The sequence below is a fragment of the Ipomoea triloba genome, chromosome 1 (genome assembly GCF_003576645.1).
Source record: "Ipomoea triloba cultivar NCNSP0323 chromosome 1, ASM357664v1".
In the NCBI taxonomy this organism is placed as follows: Eukaryota; Viridiplantae; Streptophyta; class Magnoliopsida; order Solanales; family Convolvulaceae; genus Ipomoea; species Ipomoea triloba.
This window is the reverse complement of record NC_044916.1, coordinates 21,595,991-21,615,500: the sequence shown is the minus strand read 5'-3', so window position 1 is coordinate 21,615,500 and position 19,510 is coordinate 21,595,991. Positions and strand designations below refer to the sequence as shown.

At 42.7% G+C, this 19,510-nt stretch overlaps 10 non-coding genes across 10 annotated transcripts; 2 read left to right on the top strand and 8 right to left on the bottom strand.

Annotated features, from left to right (window-relative positions):
• Positions 1-172: 172 nt before the first annotated feature.
• Positions 173-245, bottom strand: TRNAE-CUC. Its single transcript has one exon. It is a non-coding gene; the product is annotated as a tRNA-Glu (tRNA).
• An 867-nt stretch (positions 246-1,112) lies between these two features.
• On the bottom strand, positions 1,113-1,185 carry TRNAE-CUC. The gene has a single exon. It is a non-coding gene; the product is annotated as a tRNA-Glu (tRNA).
• Positions 1,186-2,051: 866 nt separating this feature from the next.
• Positions 2,052-2,124, bottom strand: TRNAE-CUC. The gene has a single exon. It is a non-coding gene; the product is annotated as a tRNA-Glu (tRNA).
• An 867-nt stretch (positions 2,125-2,991) lies between these two features.
• On the bottom strand, positions 2,992-3,064 carry TRNAE-CUC. Its single transcript has one exon. It is a non-coding gene; the product is annotated as a tRNA-Glu (tRNA).
• A 1,660-nt stretch (positions 3,065-4,724) lies between these two features.
• Positions 4,725-4,797, top strand: TRNAE-CUC. Its single transcript has one exon. It is a non-coding gene; the product is annotated as a tRNA-Glu (tRNA).
• An 870-nt stretch (positions 4,798-5,667) lies between these two features.
• On the top strand, positions 5,668-5,740 carry TRNAE-CUC. Its single transcript has one exon. It is a non-coding gene; the product is annotated as a tRNA-Glu (tRNA).
• A 1,190-nt stretch (positions 5,741-6,930) lies between these two features.
• TRNAE-CUC lies at positions 6,931-7,003 on the bottom strand. Its single transcript has one exon. It is a non-coding gene; the product is annotated as a tRNA-Glu (tRNA).
• A 1,036-nt stretch (positions 7,004-8,039) lies between these two features.
• Positions 8,040-8,112, bottom strand: TRNAE-CUC. The gene has a single exon. It is a non-coding gene; the product is annotated as a tRNA-Glu (tRNA).
• Positions 8,113-8,978: 866 nt separating this feature from the next.
• TRNAE-CUC lies at positions 8,979-9,051 on the bottom strand. Its single transcript has one exon. It is a non-coding gene; the product is annotated as a tRNA-Glu (tRNA).
• Positions 9,052-9,918: 867 nt separating this feature from the next.
• On the bottom strand, positions 9,919-9,991 carry TRNAE-CUC. The gene has a single exon. It is a non-coding gene; the product is annotated as a tRNA-Glu (tRNA).
• Between the last annotated feature and the right edge of the window lie 9,519 nt (positions 9,992-19,510).

Genomic DNA, 19,510 nt, shown 5'->3' with positions numbered 1-19,510 from the left:
AGTCTTCTCTAAAAGCTAAGTGTCAACATGGGGTGGTGGCGAAGTTGGCTAGCGCGTAGGTCTCATAGCTTCTGAGTGATCCTGAGGTTGAGAGTTCCAGCCTCTCTCACCCCAATATCCTTTTTCCCCTCCGCCGTAAACGCGCGGTACAAAATCAAAGCATAAAAGGAGTTTCCGTTGCCGGGAATCGAACCCGGGTCTCTCGGGTGAGAGCCGAGTATCCTAACCGACTAGACTACAACGGATTTGCTGCTCCACCCTGTTATTTATACTTAATAGCCTGCTAGAAGCGTAAGATGAAAGTTAAAACTACAGTTTTGCCACAAAAATGTTGTGATTACAAAACTGCTCCGGTTGGACTTGTTCGGTTTTCTTCTTGTGTGTCTTAGAAGCACTAATTTGGATATTTCCATTTCAATGCAGCGTTTTATCTTATAGCTAAAAATGCACTAATGGCATTGCTCTAAGGAGGCGTGACAGAAGAGCACTCAATGAAGTGGTCTCGCCTATGATCCACAGACGTTAAGTCTATGATAGTGCTTAAGCATAATTGACATTCCCTAAGATTGATAGGTTGAATGATACAATAGAGAATGGTGGTATAAGTTAGACTATCCCCTGTACTCCAAGGTGGAGCAGAAAGAAGAGGCACAGAGAATAAAGGGTTGAGAGCCAAGAGCTGAGACCACAAATAATTAAAAAGGATCTTTTCCCTTCTTTGATTTTCTTCTTCTTCTTCTTTCTAGCTTCTCTTCCCAAAAGGCCTGAGTGTGCTCTCATGGTAGCCTAATGCCTTGAATAGTGTAAAAAAAGGCCCTACCCTTCTTATTTAAGCTATACTAGTTCCCCTCATTAATCTCTATTCACATTATTACTAAATTTACTACACCCCTGCTCTAAAATATAAAAGCCCACAATTCCAGCAAAACATCTATAAAACAGTCTTCTCTAAAAGCTAAGTGTCAACATGGGGTGGTGGCGCAGTTGGCTAGCGTGTAGGTCTCATAGCTTCTGAGTGATCCTGAGGTTGAGAGTTCGAGCCTCTCTCACCCCAATATCCTTTTTCCCCTCCGCCGTGAACGCGCGGTACAAAATCAAAGCATAAAAGGAGTTTCCGTTGCCGGGAATCGAACCCGGGTCTCTCGGGTGAGAGCCGAGTATCCTAACCGACTAGACTACAACGGATTTGCTGCTCCACCCTGTTATTTATACTTAATAGCCTGCTAGAAGCGTAAGATGAAAGTTAAAACTACAGTTTTGCCACAAAAATGTTGTGATTACAAAACTGCTCCGGTTGGACTTGTTCGGTTTTCTTCTTGTGTGTCTTAGAAGCACTAATTTGGATATTTCCATTTCAATGCAGCGTTTTATCTTATAGCTAAAAATGCACTAATGGCATTGCTCTAAGGAGGCGTGACAGAAAAGCACTCAATGAAGTGGTCTCGCCTATGATCCACAGCCGTTAAGTCTATGATAGTGCTTAAGCTTAACTGACATTCCCTAAGATTGATAGGTTGAATGATACAATAGAAAATGGTGGTATAAGTTAGACTATCCCCTGTACTCCAAGGTGGAGCAGAAAGAAGAGGCACAGAGAATAAAGGGTTGAGAGCCAAGAGCTGAGACCACAAATAATTAAAAAGGATCTTTTCCCTTCTTTGATTTTCTTCTTCTTCTTCTTTCTAGCTTCTCTTCCCAAAAGGCCTGAGTGTGCTCTCATGGTAGCCTAATGCCTTGAATAGTGTAAAAAAGGCCCTACCCTTCTTATTTAAGCTATACTAGTTCCCCTCATTAATCTCTATTCACATTATTACTAAATTTACTACACCCCTGCTCTAAAATATAAAAGCCCACAATTCCAGCAAAACATCTATAAAACAGTCTTCTCTAAAAGCTAAGTGTCAACATGGGGTGGTGGCGCAGTTGGCTAGCGCGTAGGTCTCATAGCTTCTGAGTGATCCTGAGGTTGAGAGTTCGAGCCTCTCTCACCCCAATATCCTTTTTCCCCTCCGCCGTGAACGCGCGGTACAAAATCAAAGCATAAAAGGAGTTTCCGTTGCCGGGAATCGAACCCGGGTCTCTCGGGTGAGAGCCGAGTATCCTAACCGACTAGACTACAACGGATTTGCTGCTCCACCCTGTTATTTATACTTAATAGCCTGCTAGAAGCGTAAGATGAAAGTTAAAACTACAGTTTTGCCACAAAAATGTTGTGATTACAAAACTGCTCCGGTTGGACTTGTTCGGTTTTCTTCTTGTGTGTCTTAGAAGCACTAATTTGTATATTTCCATTTCAATGCAGCGTTTTATCTTATAGCTAAAAATGCACTAATGGCATTGCTCTAAGGAGGCGTGACAGAAGAGCACTCAATGAAGTGGTCTCGCCTATGATCCACAGACGTTAAGTCTATGATAGTGCTTAAGCATAATTGATATTCCCTAAGATTGATAGGTTGAATGATACAATAGAGAATGGTGGTATAAGTTAGACTATCCCCTGTACTCCAAGGTGGAGCAGAAAGAAGAGGCACAGAGAATAAAGGGTTGAGAGCCAAGAGCTGAGACCACAAATAATTAAAAAGGATCTTTTCCCTTCTTTGATTTTCTTCTTCTTCTTCTTTCTAGCTTCTCTTCCCAAAAGGCCTGAGTGTGCTCTCATGGTAGCCTAATTCCTTGAATAGTGTAAAAAAAGGCCCTACCCTTCTTATTTAAGCTATACTAGTTCCCCTCATTAATCTCTATTCACATTATTACTAAATTTACTACACCCCTGCTCTAAAATATAAAAGCCCACAATTCCAGCAAAACATCTATAAAACAGTCTTCTCTAAAAGCTAAGTGTCAACATGGGGTGGTGGCGAAGTTGGCTAGCGCGTAGGTCTAATAGCTTCTGAGTGATCCTGAGGTTGAGAGTTCCAGCCTCCCTCACCCCAGTATCCTTTTTCCCCTCCGCCGTGAACGCGCGGTACAAAATCAAAGCATAAAAGGAGTTTCCGTTGCCGGGAATCGAACCCGGGTCTCTCGGGTGAGAGCCGAGTATCCTAACCGACTAGACTACAACGGATTTGCTGCTCCACCCTGTTATTTATACTTAATAGCCTGCTAGAAGCGTAAGATGAAAGTTAAAACTACAGTTTTGCCACAAAAATGTTGTGATTACAAAACTGCTCCGGTTGGACTTGTTCGGTTTTCTTCTTGTGTGTCTTAGAAGCACTAATTTGGATATTTCCATTTCAATGCAGCGTTTTATCTTATAGCTAAAAATGCACTAATGGCATTGCTCTAAGGAGGCTTGACAGAAGAGCACTCAATGAAGTGGTCTCGCCTATGATCCACAGACGTTAAGTCTATGATAGTGCTTAAGCATAATTGACATTCCCTAAGATTGATAGGTTGAATGATACAATAGAGAATGGTGGTATAAGTTAGACTATCCCCTGTACTCCAAGGTGGAGCAGAAAGAAGAGGCACAGAGAATAAAGGGTTGAGAGCCAAGAGCTGAGACCACAAATAATTAAAAAGGATCTTTTCCCTTCTTTGATTTTCTTCTTCTTCTTCTTTCTAGCTTCTCTTCCCAAAAGGCCTGAGTGTGCTCTCATGGTAGCCTAACGCCTTAAATAGTGTAAACAAAGGCCCTACCCTTCTTATTTAAGCTATACTAGTTCCCCTCATTAATCTCTATTCACATTATTACTAAATTTACTACACCCCAGCTCTAAAGTATAAAAGCCCACAATTCCAGTAAAACATCTATAAAATAGTCTTCTCTAAAAGCTAAGTGTCAACATGGGGTGGTGGCGTAGTTGGCTAGCGCGTAGGTCTCATAGCTTCTGAGTGATCCTGAGGTTGAGAGTTCGAGCCTCTCTCACCCCAATATCCCTTTTCCCCTCCGCCGTGAACGCGCGGTACAAAATCAAAGCATAAAAGGCCTCCGCCGTGAACGCGCGGTACAAAATCAAAGCATAAAAGGAGTTTCCGTTGCCGGGAATTGAACCCGGGTCTCTCTAAAAGGAGTTTCCGTTGCCGGGAATTGAACCCGGGTCTCTCAGGTGAGAGCCGAGTATCCTAATCTACCATGAGAGCACACTCAGGCCTTTTGGGAAGAGAAGCTAGAAAGAAGAAGAAGAAGAAAATCAAAGAAGGGAAAAGATCCTTTTTAATTATTTGGAAGAAAATCAAAGAAGGGAAAAGATCCTTTTTAATTATTTGTAAGAAAATCAAAGAAGGGAAAAGATCCTTTTTAATTATTTGTTGTCTCAGCTCTTGGCTCTCAACCCTTTATTCTCTGTGCCTCTTCTTTCTGCTCCACCTTTCTCTGTGCCTCTTCTTTCTGCTCCACCTTGGAGTACAGGGGATAGTCTAACTTATACCACCATTCTCTATTGTATCATTCAACCTATCAATCTTAGGGAATGTCAATTATCCTTAAGCACTATCATAGACTTAACGTCTGTGGATCATAGGCGAGACCACTTCATTGAGTGCTCTTCTGTCGCGCCTCCTTAGAGCAATTCCATTAGTGCATTTTTAGCTATAAGATAAAACGCTGCATTGAAATGGAAATATCCAAATTAGTGCTTCTAAGACACACAAGAAGAAAACCGAACAAGTCCAACCGGAGCAGTTTTGTAATCACAGCATTTTTGTGGCAAAACTGTAGTTTTAACTTTCATCTTACGCTTCTAGCAGGCTATTAAGTATAAATAACAGGCTGGAGTAGCAAATCCGTTGTAGTCTAGTCGGTTAGGATACTTGGCTCTCACCTAAGAGACTCGGGTTCGATTCTCGACAACGGAAACTCCTGTTATGCTTTGATTTTGTACCGCGCGTTCACGGCGGAGCGGAAAAAGGATATTGGGGTGAGAGAGGCTGGAACTCTCAACCTCAGGATCACTCAGAAGCTATGAGACCTACGCGCTAGCCAACTTCGCCACCACCCCATGTTGACACTTAGCTTTTAGAGAGGACTGTTTTATAGATGTTTTGCTGGAATTGTGGGCTTTTATATTTTAGAGCAGGGGTGTAGTAAATTTAGTAATAATGTGAATAGAGATTAATGAGGGGAACTAGTATAGCTTAAATAAGAAGGGTAGGGACTTTGTTTACACTATTCAAGGCATTAGGCTACCATGAGAGCACACTCAGGCCTTTTGGGAACAGAAGCTAGAAAGAAGAAGAAGAAGAAGAAAATCGAAGAAGGGAAAAGATCCTTTTTAATTATTTGTGGTCTCAGCTCTTGGCTCTCAACCCTTTATTCTCTGTGCCTCTTCTTTCTGCTCCACCTTGGAGTACAGGGGATAGTCTAACTTATACCACCATTCTCTATTGTATCATTCAACCTATCAATCTTAGGGAATGTCAATTATGCTTAAGCACTATCATAGACTTAACGTCTGTGGATCATAGGCGAGACCACTTCATTGAGTGCTCTTCTGTCACGCCTCCATAGAGCAATTCCATTAGTGCATTTTTAGCTATAAGATAAAATGCTGCATTGAAATGGAAATATCCAAATTAGTGCTTCTAAGACACAGAAGAAGAAAACCGAACAAGTCCAACCGGAGAAGTTTTGTAATCACAGCATTTTTGTGGCAAAACTGTAGTTTTAACTTTCATCTTACGCTTCTAGCAGGCTATTAAGTATAAATAACAGGCTGGAGCAGCAAATCCGTTGTAGTCTAGTCGGTTAGGATACTTGGCTCTCACCCGAGAGACTCGGGTTCGATTCTCGACAACGGAAACTCCTTTTATGCTTTGATTTTGTACCGCGCGTTCACGGCGGAGCGGAAAAAGGATATTGGGGTGAGAGAGGCTCGAACTCTCAACCTCAGGATCACTCAGAAGCTATGAGACCTACACGCTAGCCAACTGCGCCACCACCCCATGTTGACACTTAGCTTTTAGAGAAGACTATTTTATAGATGTTTTGCTGGAATTGTGGGCTTTTATATTTTAGAGCAGGGGTGTAGTAAATTTAGTAATAATGTGAATAGAGATTAATGAGGGGAACTAGTATAGCTTAAATAAGAAGGGTAGGGCCTTTGTTTACACTATTCACGGCATTAGGCTACCTTGAGAGCACACTCAGGCCTTTTGGGAAGAGAAGCTAGAAAGAAGAAGAAGAACAAAGTCAAAGAAGGGAAAAGATCCTTTTTAATTATTTGTGGTCTCAGCTCTTGGCTCTCAACCCTTTATTCTCTGTGCCTCTTCTTTCTGCTCCACCTTGGAGTACAGGGGATAGCGTTTTATCTTATAGCTAAAAATGCACTAATGGAATTGCTCTAAGGAGGCGTGACAGAAGAGCACTCAATGAAGTGGTCTCGCCTATGATCCACAGACGTTAAGTCTATGATAGTGCTTAAGCATAATTGACATTCCCTAAGATTGATAGGTTGAATGATACAATAGAGAATGGTGGTATAAGTTAGACTATCCCCTGTACTCCAAGGTGGAGCAGAAAGAAGAGGCACAGAGAATAAAGGGTTGAGAGCCAAGAGCTGAGACCACAAATAATTAAAAAGGATCTTTTCCCTTCTTTTATTTTCTTCTTCTTCTTCTTTCTAGCTTCTCTTCCCAAAAGGCCTGAGTGTGCTCTCATGGTAGCCTAACGCCTTGAATAGTGTAAACAAAGGCTCTACCCTTCTTATTTAAGCTATACTAGTTCCCCTCATTAATCTCTATTCACATTATTACTAAATTTACTACACCCCTGCTCTAAAATATAAAAGCCCACAATTCCAGCAAAACATCTATAAAACAGTCTTCTCTAAAAGCTAAGTATTAACATGGGGTGGTGGTGCAGTTGGCTAGCACGTAGGTCTCATAGCTTCTGAGTGATCTTGAGGTTGAGAGTTCGAGCCTCTCTCACCCCAATATCCTTTTTCCCCTCCGCCGTGAACGCGCGGTACAAAATCAAAGCATAAAAGGAGTTTCCGTTGCCGGGAATCGAACCCGGGTCTCTCGGGTGAGAGCCGAGTATCCTAACCGACTAGACTACAAAGAATTTTCTGCTCCACCCTGTTATTTATACTTAATAGCCTGTTAGAAGCGTAAGATGAAAGTTAAAACTACAGTTTTGCCACAAAAATGTTGTGATTACAAAACTGCTCCTGTTGGACTTGTTCGGTTTTCTTCTTGTGTGTCTTAGAAGCACTAATTTGGATATTTCCATTTCAATGCAGCGTTTTATCTTATAGCTAAAAATGCACTAATGGCATTGCTCTAAGGAGGCGTGACAAAAGAGCACTCAATGAAGTGGTCTCGCCTATGATCCACAGACGTTAAGTCTATGATAGTGCTTAAGCATAATTGACATTCCCTAAGATTGATAGGTTGAATGATACAATAGAGAATGGTGGTATAAGTTAGACTATCCCCTGTACTCCAAGGTGGAGCAGAAAGAAGAGGCACAGATAATAAAGGGTTGAGAGCCAAGAGCTGAGACCACAAATAATTAAAAAGGATCTTTTCCCTTCTTTTATTTTCTTCTTCTTCTTCTTTCTAGCTTCTCTCCCTTCTTTTATTTTCTTCTTCTTCTTCTTTCTAGCTTCTCTTCCCAAAATTATTTTCTTCTTCTTCTTCTTTCTAGCTTCTCTTCCCAAAAGGCCTGAGTGTGCTCTCATGGTAGCCTAATCTCTTCCCAAAAGGCCTGAGTGTGCTCTCATGGTAGCCTAACGCCTTGAATAGTGTAAACAAAGGCCCTACCCTTCTTATTTAAGCTATACTAGTTCCCCTCATTAATCTCTATTCACTTATTTAAGCTATACTAGTTCCCCTCATTAATCTCTATTCAGATTATTACTAAATTTACTACACCCCTGCTCTAAAATATAAAAGCCCATAATTCCAGCAAAACATCTATAAAACAGTCTTTCTCTAAAAGCTAAGTGTCAACATGGGGTGGTGGTGCAGTTGGCTAGCACGTAGGTCTCATAGCTTCTGAGTGATCTTGAGGTTGAGAGTTCGAGCCTCTCTCACCCCAATATCCTTTTTCCCCTCCGCCGTGAACGCGCGGTACAAAATCAAAGCATAAAAGGAGTTTCCGTTGCCGGGAATCGAACCCGGGTCTCTCGGGTGAGAGCCGAGTATCCTAACCGACTAGACTACAAAGAATTTTCTGCTCCACCCTGTTATTTATACTTAATAGCCTGCTAGAAGCGTAAGATGAAAGTTAAAACTACAGTTTTGCCACAAAAATGTTGTGATTACAAAACTGCTCCGGTTGGACTTGTTCGGTTTTCTTCTTGTGTGTCTTAGAAGCACTAATTTGGATATTTCCATTTCAATGTAGCGTTTTATCTTATAGCTAAAAATGCACTAATGGCATTGCTCTAAGGAGGCGTGACAAAAGAGCACTCAATGAAGTGGTCTCGCCTATGATCCACAGACGTTAAGTCTATGATAGTGCTTAAGCATAATTGACATTCCCTAAGATTGATAGGTTGAATGATACAATAGAGAATGGTGGTATAAGTTAGACTATCCCCTGTACTCCAAGGTGGAGCAGAAAGAAGAGGCACAGAGAATAAAGGGTTGAGAGCCAAGAGCTGAGACCACAAATAATTAAAAAGGATCTTTTCCCTTCTTTGATTTTCTTCTTCTTCTTCTTTCTAGCTTCTCTTCCCAAAAGGCCTGAGTGTGCTCTCATGGTAGCCTAATGCATTGAATAGTGTAAACAAAGGCCCTACCCTTCTTATTTAAGCTATACTAGTTCCCCTCATTAATCTCTATTCACATTATTACTAAATTTACTACACCCCTGCACTAAAGTATAAAAGCCCACAATTCCAGTAAAACATCTATAAAATAGTCTTCTCTAATTCTAAGTGTCAACATGGGGTGGTGGCGTAGTTGGCTAGCGCGTAGGTCTCATAGCTTCTGAGTGATCCTGAGGTTGAGAGTTCGAGCCTCTCTCACCCCAATATCCTTTTTCCCCTCCGCCGTGAACGCGCGGTACAAAATCAAAGCATAAAAGGAGTTTCCGTTGCCGGGAATCGAACCCGGGTCTCTCGGGTGAGAGCCGAGTATCCTAACCGACTAGACTACAACGGATTTGCTGCTCCACCCTGTTATTTATACTTAATAGCCTGCTAGAAGCGTAAGATGAAAGTTAAAACTACAGTTTTGCCACAAAAATGTTGTGATTACAAAACTGCTCCGGTTGGACTTGTTCGGTTTTCTTCTTGTGTGTCTTAGAAGCACTAATTTGGATATTTCCATTTCAATGCAGCGTTTTATCTTATAGCTAAAAATGCACTAATGGAATTGCTCTAAGGAGGCGTGACAGAAGAGCACTCAATGAAGTGGTCTCGCATATGATCCACAGACGTTAAGTCTATGATAGTGCTTAAGCATAATTGACATTCCCTAAGATTGATAGGTTGAATGATACAATAGAGAATGGTGGTATAAGTTAGACTATCCCCTGTACTCCAAGGTGGAGCAGAAAGAAGAGGCACAGAGAATAAAGGGTTGAGAGCCAAGAGCTGAGACCACAAATAATTAAAAAGGATCTTTTCCCTTCTTTTATTTTCTTCTTCTTCTTCTTTCTAGCTTCTCTTCCCAAAAGGCCTGAGTGTGCTCTCATGGTAGCCTAATGCCTTGAATAGTGTCAACAAAGGCCCTACCCTTCTTATTTAAGCTATACTAGTTCCCCTCATTAATCTCTATTTACATTATTACTAAATTTACTACACCCCTGCTCTAAAATATAAAAGCCCACAATTCCAGCAAAACATCTATAAAATAGTCTTCTCTAAAAGCTAAGTGTCAACATGGGGTGGTGGTGCAGTTGGCTAGCATGTAGGTCTCATAGCTTCTGAGTGATCCTGAGGTTGAGAGTTCGAGCCTCTCTCACCCCAATATCCTTTTTCCCCTCCGCCGTGAACGCGCGGTACAAAATCAAAGCATAAAAGGAGTTTCCGTTGCCGGGAATTGAACCCGGGTCTCTCGGGTGAGAGCCGAGTATCCTAACCGACTAGACTACAAAGAACTTTCTGCTCCACCCTGTTATTTATACTTAATAGCCTGCTAGAAGCGTAAGATGAAAGTTAAAACTAAAGTTTTGCCACAAAAATGTTGTGATTACAAAACTGCTCCGGTTGGACTTGTTCGGTTTTCTTCTTGTGTGTTTTAGAAGCACTAATTTGGATATTTCTGTTAGGAACATCATGTAATAGGTTTTGATGATACCAACTGTTAAGTAGAAATCCCCAAGTCTCGATACATAGGCAAAACGCTGTAAGTTCGACAAGTAAACCAAGAGCGAAAATACAACCAGGTAACTTGAGCTCAACTCGGAAAATATTTAAGCTTAAGGTAAACCTGTTTGAACATCTTAGAAGTCTTGTGTTGTAATCATATAGACAGATCAGAAGAAAGCGTGGGACAACTCTGGAGGAATAAGGGTCTGCGAGACATCAACTAAGTCTCGAGACATAAGCAGAGTTCGAGAGGTAGGACCTCTCGATACAGCTATCTAGTTCGAGACATAAACAAAGTTCGAGAGATAGACCTCTCGATACTTGAGTACAAGACATCAAACAATCGAGACATCAACCTTGGTCTTGATAAACTAACACTTCTTCAAGTAATACTGAATGACGGTAAGGAAGCATACTTAAAGTTTGGAGAAGAAGAATATCATGGAGATAAAATAATGAAGAGGTGCCGAACGTGAGGATTTCAAAATGGGCGAAAATGGATGACACGTCAGATTTCCACCACAAACGGTCAAAAGGTGCACCAATGCTGAAGTGGTCTGATTCCCTACAAACAAGGAACAATGGGAATATAAAAAGAGTAACTTTTACCAAAAGACGAAAGTGGAGCATGGACTCAAGAAAGTGAACTATGGAATATTCACTACAAGACAAAGAGGTTCAAGTTACAAGATCACTACTCCATGAAATATGCTGAAAATATGCAAGACCCATGATCAGCATGGGAGACAAATTTCAAACGGAATAATTTTCCCTCCAACGGAATTATTCCTCTACTCTCATATATAAGGACGTGAAGACACAGAAGAAAAAATACGGTGAAGGAGTTAAAAAATTCGGGGTAAACCAGTTCGAAATTCTTAAGAGGTGTCTGTCTAAAACGTTCAAGTGCAAGTGCTTAACTTGGAATATCATCCTGATATTCAAAACAGCGAGAAAACACATCTTAGTGTTTAAGAGAGTTACAAAGCTTAAACTGTTATACATCTAGAAGGTGACCGAAGCTGCTCTACATCGAAGTTGATTCAACGATAGTTTGTGGTCAGATTGGAGTCTGTTACATTCAACTGTGACAACCAAAAACACCTTGCTTTGGATTAAGCAAGAGAGGTGGAGTAACCTGGCAGCTGTCCGAGTGAAAGAAACCTGAGGCTTGACGCGGGCTTGGTGATCAAAGGTCAAGTGCTCGAGAGGTGGAGTAACAAGAAGCGGGGCGAAAAACCTGAGGCTTGAGGCGGGCTTCGTGATCAAAGCTCAAGCGCTCGATATTGTACTAAAAAGGGAAGTTTTTAGTGCAATCCTTCCAGGGAGTTTCTGGAAGAAGAGTGGACGTAGGCGGGTTGGCCGAACCACTTAAAAATCTCTCTTGCTTTTACTTACTGCTTTTATCTCTCGCTAACCTCTCGATTGCACTACATATAAACACACCTCTCGAACTAACTCAAACTCGTGCTAACTAAAAGGGGATAACATTTCCGCTGCGCATAAAACTTTGTCTTCACCTCGTGAGGTATCAAACCTAAACATCCTAAGTTCAATACACACGAGAGGTCGAAAAGATTTGCAAAATCTTATACAAGTCTATTCACCCCCCCTCTAGACTTGTACCCCATCCCCTTGGGACCAACAATTGGTATCAGAGCGAGTTCTCTGATCGATATAAACCTTTGTTTATATTGCCTAGAGATCCTTCTTTGAAAAGTCTTTTGAAAATATTTTCAAAGCACGAGAAAAAATTTTAAAATGGACAGCATGTTGTCGAGACATCTTCTCTTTGATCTTAGCAGGTTCGATGACTGGAAAACACGCATGCTTGTGTATCTTTCAGCCCTCCATGATGAGATGGCCGAAGTTATAACATCTGGACCAGTCAAGATCATGATGGTAAACACGGCTGCTGAGCAAACTAGAGATACACCAAAGTATGTCCCCAAACCTAGGGAAGAATGGACAAGTGATGATAGGAAGAGAAACAACTTGGACAACATTGCCAAGGATATTCTCTTCAGAGCTATAGACGAAACCATCTTTCCAAAAGTAAGAAAGTGCAAAACTGCGAAAGAGGTATGGGATACTTTGATGTTAATTGGTGAAGGTGACGAACAGGAAAAGGAGAACAAGCTTACCGTGGCCATGAAGAAGTTCGAGGACTTCAAGATGAAGCCAGGGGAAAGCATCGACAGCATGGAATCTCGTTTCATGAAGCTATCAATAGAGATCAGTGATCTGGAGAAGGAGATTCCACAAAAGGAGCTAAACCTGAAGGTCTTACGAGGCCTTACCAAGGAGTGGGAAATGAAGGTGATCACAATGCGTGATCACAGCGATTTGAAGAACACCACAACCGACCAACTATTCAGAGATCTCAAAGCCTTCGAATTTGAGATGTTTCCGAGAGATGAGGATGTGGTGGACAGACGGAATGTGGCACTGGTTGCGGACCAACCAACCACCTCCTCAAGGTCAGATTCTAATCCCACTGATTTTTTATCTGACGAACAATTTGCTTTCTTCATAAGAAAATTCAGGAAGTTCATGAAGAAGACACCGGAAAGCAATACAAGTTCACCTTCCTCCTCAAGAAGGAAAAATGAGAAATACACATCCAGAGGAATGGAGGAAGAAGATCAAGGTCTATGCTACAACTGTAGGAGACCGGGGCACTTCAAGGCTGACTGTCCTTACCCTAAGGTAAGCAAGTATCAAGGCCTAGAAGGTAGGAACTCCAGGAGAAAGGAGGAACCTAAAGAGAAGCCAGCACAAAGTGGCTTCAAGGGAGATACAAAGAAACATCTGCGCAGAAAGGCGCTTGTTGCTGAGGAACTCGAGAGACAATCGAGGAGTCCGAGACGTCGAGCTCCAGTGAAAGCAGCAGCAGCTTGTTCAGGACACCAATGGGACATGTGGTTCATTGACAGTGGATGTTCGAGACATATGACGGGAAATCTAACACTGCTAGAGAACATCCAACCTATCGAAGGTCCCTTGGTGACATTTGGCGACAACGAGAAGAAGGGACGCACAAAAGCTGTTGGTGAAATTCAAAAGAATGAGCTGGTTATTAAGGGAGTATCCTACGTTGAAGGGCTCAAGTTCAATCTCCTTAGTACAAGCCAGTTCTGTGACAAAGGCTACAAGGTTGTCTTCACCAAAAGCAAATGTCAGATTATGAGCGAGGAATCTCTCGAAGTCGTCTTGGAAGCAGCAAGGAAAGGAAACATGTACATAGTGGATTGGAGGTCTGCAAAACCATCCCTATGTATGCTAGCAAGAAGCAAGGAAGATTTATGCTGGGATTGGCATAGTAAGCTTAGTCATCTGAACTTCAAGACTATCAACAAGCTTACTAAGAGGAACCTAGTGGAAGGACTGCCCAAAGTGACGTTTCGAAAGGATAAAATTTGTGAGGCATGTCAACGTTGCAAACAGATCAAATCCTCCTTCAAGAGCAAAGCCGAGACATCATCCACTAGACCATTAAGTCTTCTTCACATGGACTTATTTGGCCCAGTGGATCCACCCAGCATAAAGGGAAAGAAGTACACTCTTGTGGTAGTAGATGACTACACAAGATTCACATGGACCGTGTTCTTAACCAAGAAAAGTGAGACAAAAATTGCCCTGCCAAATCTCTTGAAGCAAGTTCAAGTTGAAAAGGATGTCTCGATACTAAAGATCCGGTCAGATCAAGGAGGAGAGTTCGTTAATCAAGTAATCGAGAGCTACTGCAACGAGAATGGGATTCATCATCAACTGTCAGCTGCTCGAACGCCTCAACAAAACGGGGTTGCTGAAAGAAGGAACAGAACTCTCAAGGAAGCTGCAAGAACCATGCTCTCGCAAGCCAACATATCACAAGGATTTTGGGCAGAAGCAATCAACACAGCGTGCTACACCCAAAATCGGTCCTTGATCGTAAAAGGAGTTGGAAAGACTCCATATGAGTTGTGGAATGAAAGAAAACCGAATGTAAGCCACTTCCACACATTCGGGTGCAAATGCTATATCCACAACAATGTGAAGGCTCAACTAAGAACCTTTGAAGAAAAGGCAGATGATGGAGTATTTCTGGGATACTCATCGACAAGCAAAGCATTCAGAGTCTTCAACAAACGGAGTTTGGTGGTTGAAGAATCCATACATGTTACCTTTGACGAAAGGGCATCGACAGATCAACCGTCAAAGACAACGGAAGCACCTGAGGAAGATCAGCCACAGTCTATCGAGAGATCAAACTTACCTCTCGAAGACAAGCAGTCGATAGTTCGAGACGTAGCAGAACTCCAGTCAGATTCAGATGATGAAGAATCTACCAAGAAGAAAGCACCTGACTCAGTTGATCCAATCCAGATCATAGATGTTCAAACCACATCTCAACCTTCAATGGAAGTATCAACTGAGGAGCCATAACCCGACCTAAGATGGCTGAGAAATCACCCTGCTGATCAAGTGATTGGAGATGTACGTGACAGAGTTCGAACCAGATCAGCATACAGAGAAAGCATGTTTGCTTGCTTTCTATCTCNAGAAATATTGATGTCACCCAGGTTCGAGAGGTGACACCGTCAGTTATTCAAGTACCCTTCGAGGACAGGGCACAAGCCCAGGGGGAACCTCAGGCTACACTAGGCACTGAGGTTGAGAGAGTGCCCCCTACCAGGTCCCTATCAAGAGATTTCTGTGAGGATCTTCATGTTGATAATGATGCTGAGGGTACTAGTGAATCTGTGTTTGAACCCCGAGAGGAGGTTCGAGAAGTTGAAGGTACTGGGATCAGTGATCCAGTACAAGGGGGTGCAGAAGAACCACGTGAGATGGTTCGAGAGATAGACTACACAGTCAGGGTGGGAGATGATCTCTTGGAGCATAGTCGAGAGATCACAGCTTAGATAGACGAAGCAATTTCTGCCACTGAAATCATCTCTGATGGGCGGGATGACTTATATGAAGAAGTTTCCACTCAGTTGGCAGTGGAAGCACCCACTCTTGATGACTTCTCCAGGGTGATCAGGTGGATCAACTGGAGAACCAGTTCGTTCACTCAATTGATGAGTCAAGCAGCTGAAATGGAGACAGAAGAGCAGTTTGCACTCCAGTGGTTGGGCATCTCCGAGATCCCAGCTCAACAACTGATGGATCTTGCCCACGAAACACGAGTAATGAAGCTGAACAGTGGAAGAACTGATAAAGGGAAGAGCATAGCAGTTGATGCACCAGAAGTTGAAGCTGAGCCTGAAGAAGATCCTGAAACAGAAGCTCGATTTCGAGAAGATATCAGGCTCGCCACTGCCATCTCCTTGGGACAGAATGTTGAATTCACGAGAGGTCTAGGAGAGACCTCTGGGGTTGCTCACGATGATATCGCAACAGCTGCAATCCCACTGTCCCAAGTCAGTAACTCTGCTCTGGACGAACAGGTAGAAGCTTCGAGAGGTGAATCCGAGACCTCTGAAGCACTTCGAGTGGCACCCAACACTGTTCTACTATTGCCACCACCTGCGTCCACACCCTCGATTGACAACGATGAGGCTCAGACAGTTCGAGAGGGTGTAGTTCCATTGCTCACACTGCCGGGTTTTCCTACTGCTCCTGAAATAATTATCATTCCAGACTCATCGGAGCAGACTGAAATGCAGTCCAATGAGCACTTAGGGCAGATTGCCCCAAGTCCTGCTGGTTCGAGGAGTACTGATGATACCATCGAAGGTGGAAACCGGGAAGCACCTGTAGACACTTCGTCTCCAACCTCACCAGCAGATGACAAAGTTCCCAGCACTGGTTCGAGAAGTGATGCTGAGGGGGAACCTCTATTGGATGGAAACAGGGAAGCGTCCAATACCGAAGAACCCTCTCCGGCTGACCCTATCTCCACAGTTGCTGAAGCTGAGGCTCCAGGTTCGAGAGGTGAGGAGCAAGAAGTGATCCATCCCTCAGGTGGAAACCGGGAAGCGCCTGACATGGAGCCACCTTCGAGCTCTGAACCCGGTGTCCCTGTGACCCCTCAGATACTTAATCGAGGGGTGGACTCGCAACTGCAAGTCATGGGTAGAAATCTGGAAGCACCCAAGTCCCCTCCGACAAAAGGTACCTATCGATCCTCTTCTCCTTCTACTTCTGACTATGATCAACAGGCCGAAGAAGTCTTCATTGGCGAAGTGCGTCAATTCATGGCTGATCAATCTCAGAAGATGGCTCAGCTCGAAAGAATACTCGTTGTGGTCCGCAATGCTGCAATGCCTGCTGCTGGCACAAGTGAATCCCAGGGCCGTCATGCCGAACTTCTCGAACAGGCAATATGGGCTGAGGATGCAGCACGGAAAGCCACTGATGAAGCTGCTGTAGCTCGAGCAGAGGCTGCAAGTGCAAGGGCTGAATTAGCCGAGATGCGAGCAGAGTTTCGAGCCTTTCAACATTCCAGTGAACTTCGACAGGATGTGATGAAGGCCATACTCGATGACCTGTCGAACCAAGTGCCTGCCCAGCTCCAAGCTATCTTCGAAGGTATGTCCATTCTTCTTTCCCGTGCTGATGATGCCAACAAGGGGGAAAATAAAGGGAAAAAGAAGGGGGATACAACAAGCAAGAAAAGGGCAGCAAGTGAACCAGCTGGACCACCTCCAAAAATACCAAGAATCATGAGCAAAGCAATGGAGGATGCTAAAAAGGCAGAAAACCTAAGGGTCCAGCGCACACTGGAAATGGAGAGAAGGAGAGAAGAGGACAGAGAAAGAAGAAGAAAACGACAAGAACAACAGTCAGAAGAAGAAAGGAAGATAGATCTTCTCATGACAAGCTTTAAGTTTGGGAACAGAGAAGACACTGAACAAATTCTGACCCTAGAGATATTCAAGCTTCTGAAAACCACTGGGATATCTACACACAGTAATATGTCTCCAGAAGAATGCATTGCCTGGTGGAAAGATGGAGTAATTGATGGTGAGTTCGTGGGGGAAGCCTACAGGAACTACAGGCATCTAGATGTCACAGATGAATACTTAAGCCTGGTAAATCCGAAAGACCCCATCAAGACACGAGAAGCCATTAACAAGAAGAGGAAAGCCAACAAGAAGTAAGCTCTCGTGGTCCAAACTCCATCTTATTTCAATGTATTGATATCTATGTTGTTCTTGGTCTTATTTCTTTGAAACTTTTCTACTAAACTCTACTTTGTAAACATTCCCTTTTATAATCATATACATATCTTTTGCTGGGGGTGTTGCGTGAGTTCTATTATTCATGTTTTAGTAGAGTATTTGCCAAACTTACCATATGCGCTGAAAAATAAAATCTATGTTAATTCTTTCTATCAAATCAGCCATATAGAGTAAGTATAAGTGTTGGCATCATCAAAAAGGGGGAAATTGTTAGGAACATCATGTAATAGGTTTTGATGATACCAACTGTTAAGTAGAAATCCCCAAGTCTCGATACATAGGCAAAACGCTGTAAGTTCGACAAGTAAACCAAGAGCGAAAATACAACCGGGTAACTTGAGCTCAACTCGGAAAATATTTAAGCTTAAGGTAAACCTGTTTGAACATCTTAGAAGTCTCGTGTTGTAATCATATAGACAGATCAGAAGAAAGCATGGGACAACTCTGGAGGAATAAGGGTCTGCGAGACATCAACTAAGTCTCGAGACATAAGCAGAGTTCGAGAGGTAGGACCTCTCGATACAGCTATCTAGTTCGAGACATAAACAGAGTTCGAGAGATAGACCTCTCGATACTTGAGTACGAGACATCAAACAATCGAGACATCAACCTTGGTCTTGATAAACTAACACTTCTTCAAGTAATACTGAATGACGGTAAGGAAGCATACTTAAAGTTTGGAAAAGAAGAATATCATGGAGATAAAATAATGAAGAGGTGCCGAACGTGAGGATTTCAAAATGGGCGGAAATGGATGACACGTCAGATTTCCACCACAAACGGTCAAAAGGTGCACCAATGCTGAAGTGGTCTGATTCCCTACAAACAAGGAACAATGGGAATATAAAAAGAGTAACTTTTACCAAAAGACGAAAGTGGAGCATGGACTCAAGAAAGTGAACTATGGAATATTCACTACAAGACAAAGAGGTTCAAGTTACAAGATCACTACTCCATGAAATATGCTGAAAATATGCAAGACCCATGATCAGCATGGGAGACAAATTTCAAACAGAATAATTTTCCCTCCAACGGAATTATTCCTCTACTCTCATATATAAGGACGTGAAGACACAGAAGAAAAAATACGGTGAAGGAGTTAAAACGTTCAAGTGCAAGTGCTTAACTTGGAATATCATCCTGATATTCAAAACAGCGAGAAAACACATCTTAGTGTTTAAGAGAGTTACAAAGCTTAAACTGTTATAAATCTAGAAGGTGACCGAAGCTGCTCTACATCGAAGTTGATTCAACGATAGCTTGTGGTCAGATTGGAGTCTGTTACATTCAACTGTGACAACCAAAAACACCTTGCTTTGGATTAAGCAAGAGAGGGGGAGTAACCTGGCAGCTGTCCGAGTGAAAGAAACCTGAGGCTTGACGCGGGCTTGGTGATCAAAGGTCCAGTGCTCGAGAGGTGGAGTAACAAGAAGCGGGACGAAAAACCTGAGGCTTGAGGCGGGCTTCGTGATCAAAGCTCAAGCGCTCGATATTGTACTAAAAAGGGAAGTTTTTAGTGCAATCCTTCCAGGGAGTTTCTGGAAGAAGAGTGGACGTAGGCGGGTTGGCCGAACCACTTAAAAATCTCTCTTGCTTTTACTTACTGCTTTTATCTCTCGCTAACCTCTCGATTGCACTACATATAAACACACCTCTCGAACTAACTCAAACTCGTGCTAACTAAAAGGGGATAACATTTCCGCTGCACATAAAACTTTGTCTTCACCTCGTGAGGTATCAAACCTAAACATCCTAAGTTCAATACACACGAGAGGTCGAAAAGATTTGCAAAATCTTATACAAGTCTATTCACCCCCCCTCTAGACTTGTACCCCATCCCCTTGGGACCAACAATTTCCATTTCAATGCAGCGTTTTATCTTATAGCTAAAAATGCACTAATGGCATTGCTCTAAGGAGGCGTGACAGAAGAGCACTCAATGAAGTGGTCTCGCATATGATCCAAAGACGTTAAGTCTATGATAGTGCTTAAGCATAATTGACATTCCCTAAGATTGATAGGTTGAATGATACAATAGAGAATGGTGGTATAAGTTAGACTATCCCCTGTACTCCAACGTGGAGTAGAAAGAAGAGGCACAGAGAATAAAGGGTTGAGAGCCAAGAGCTGAGACCA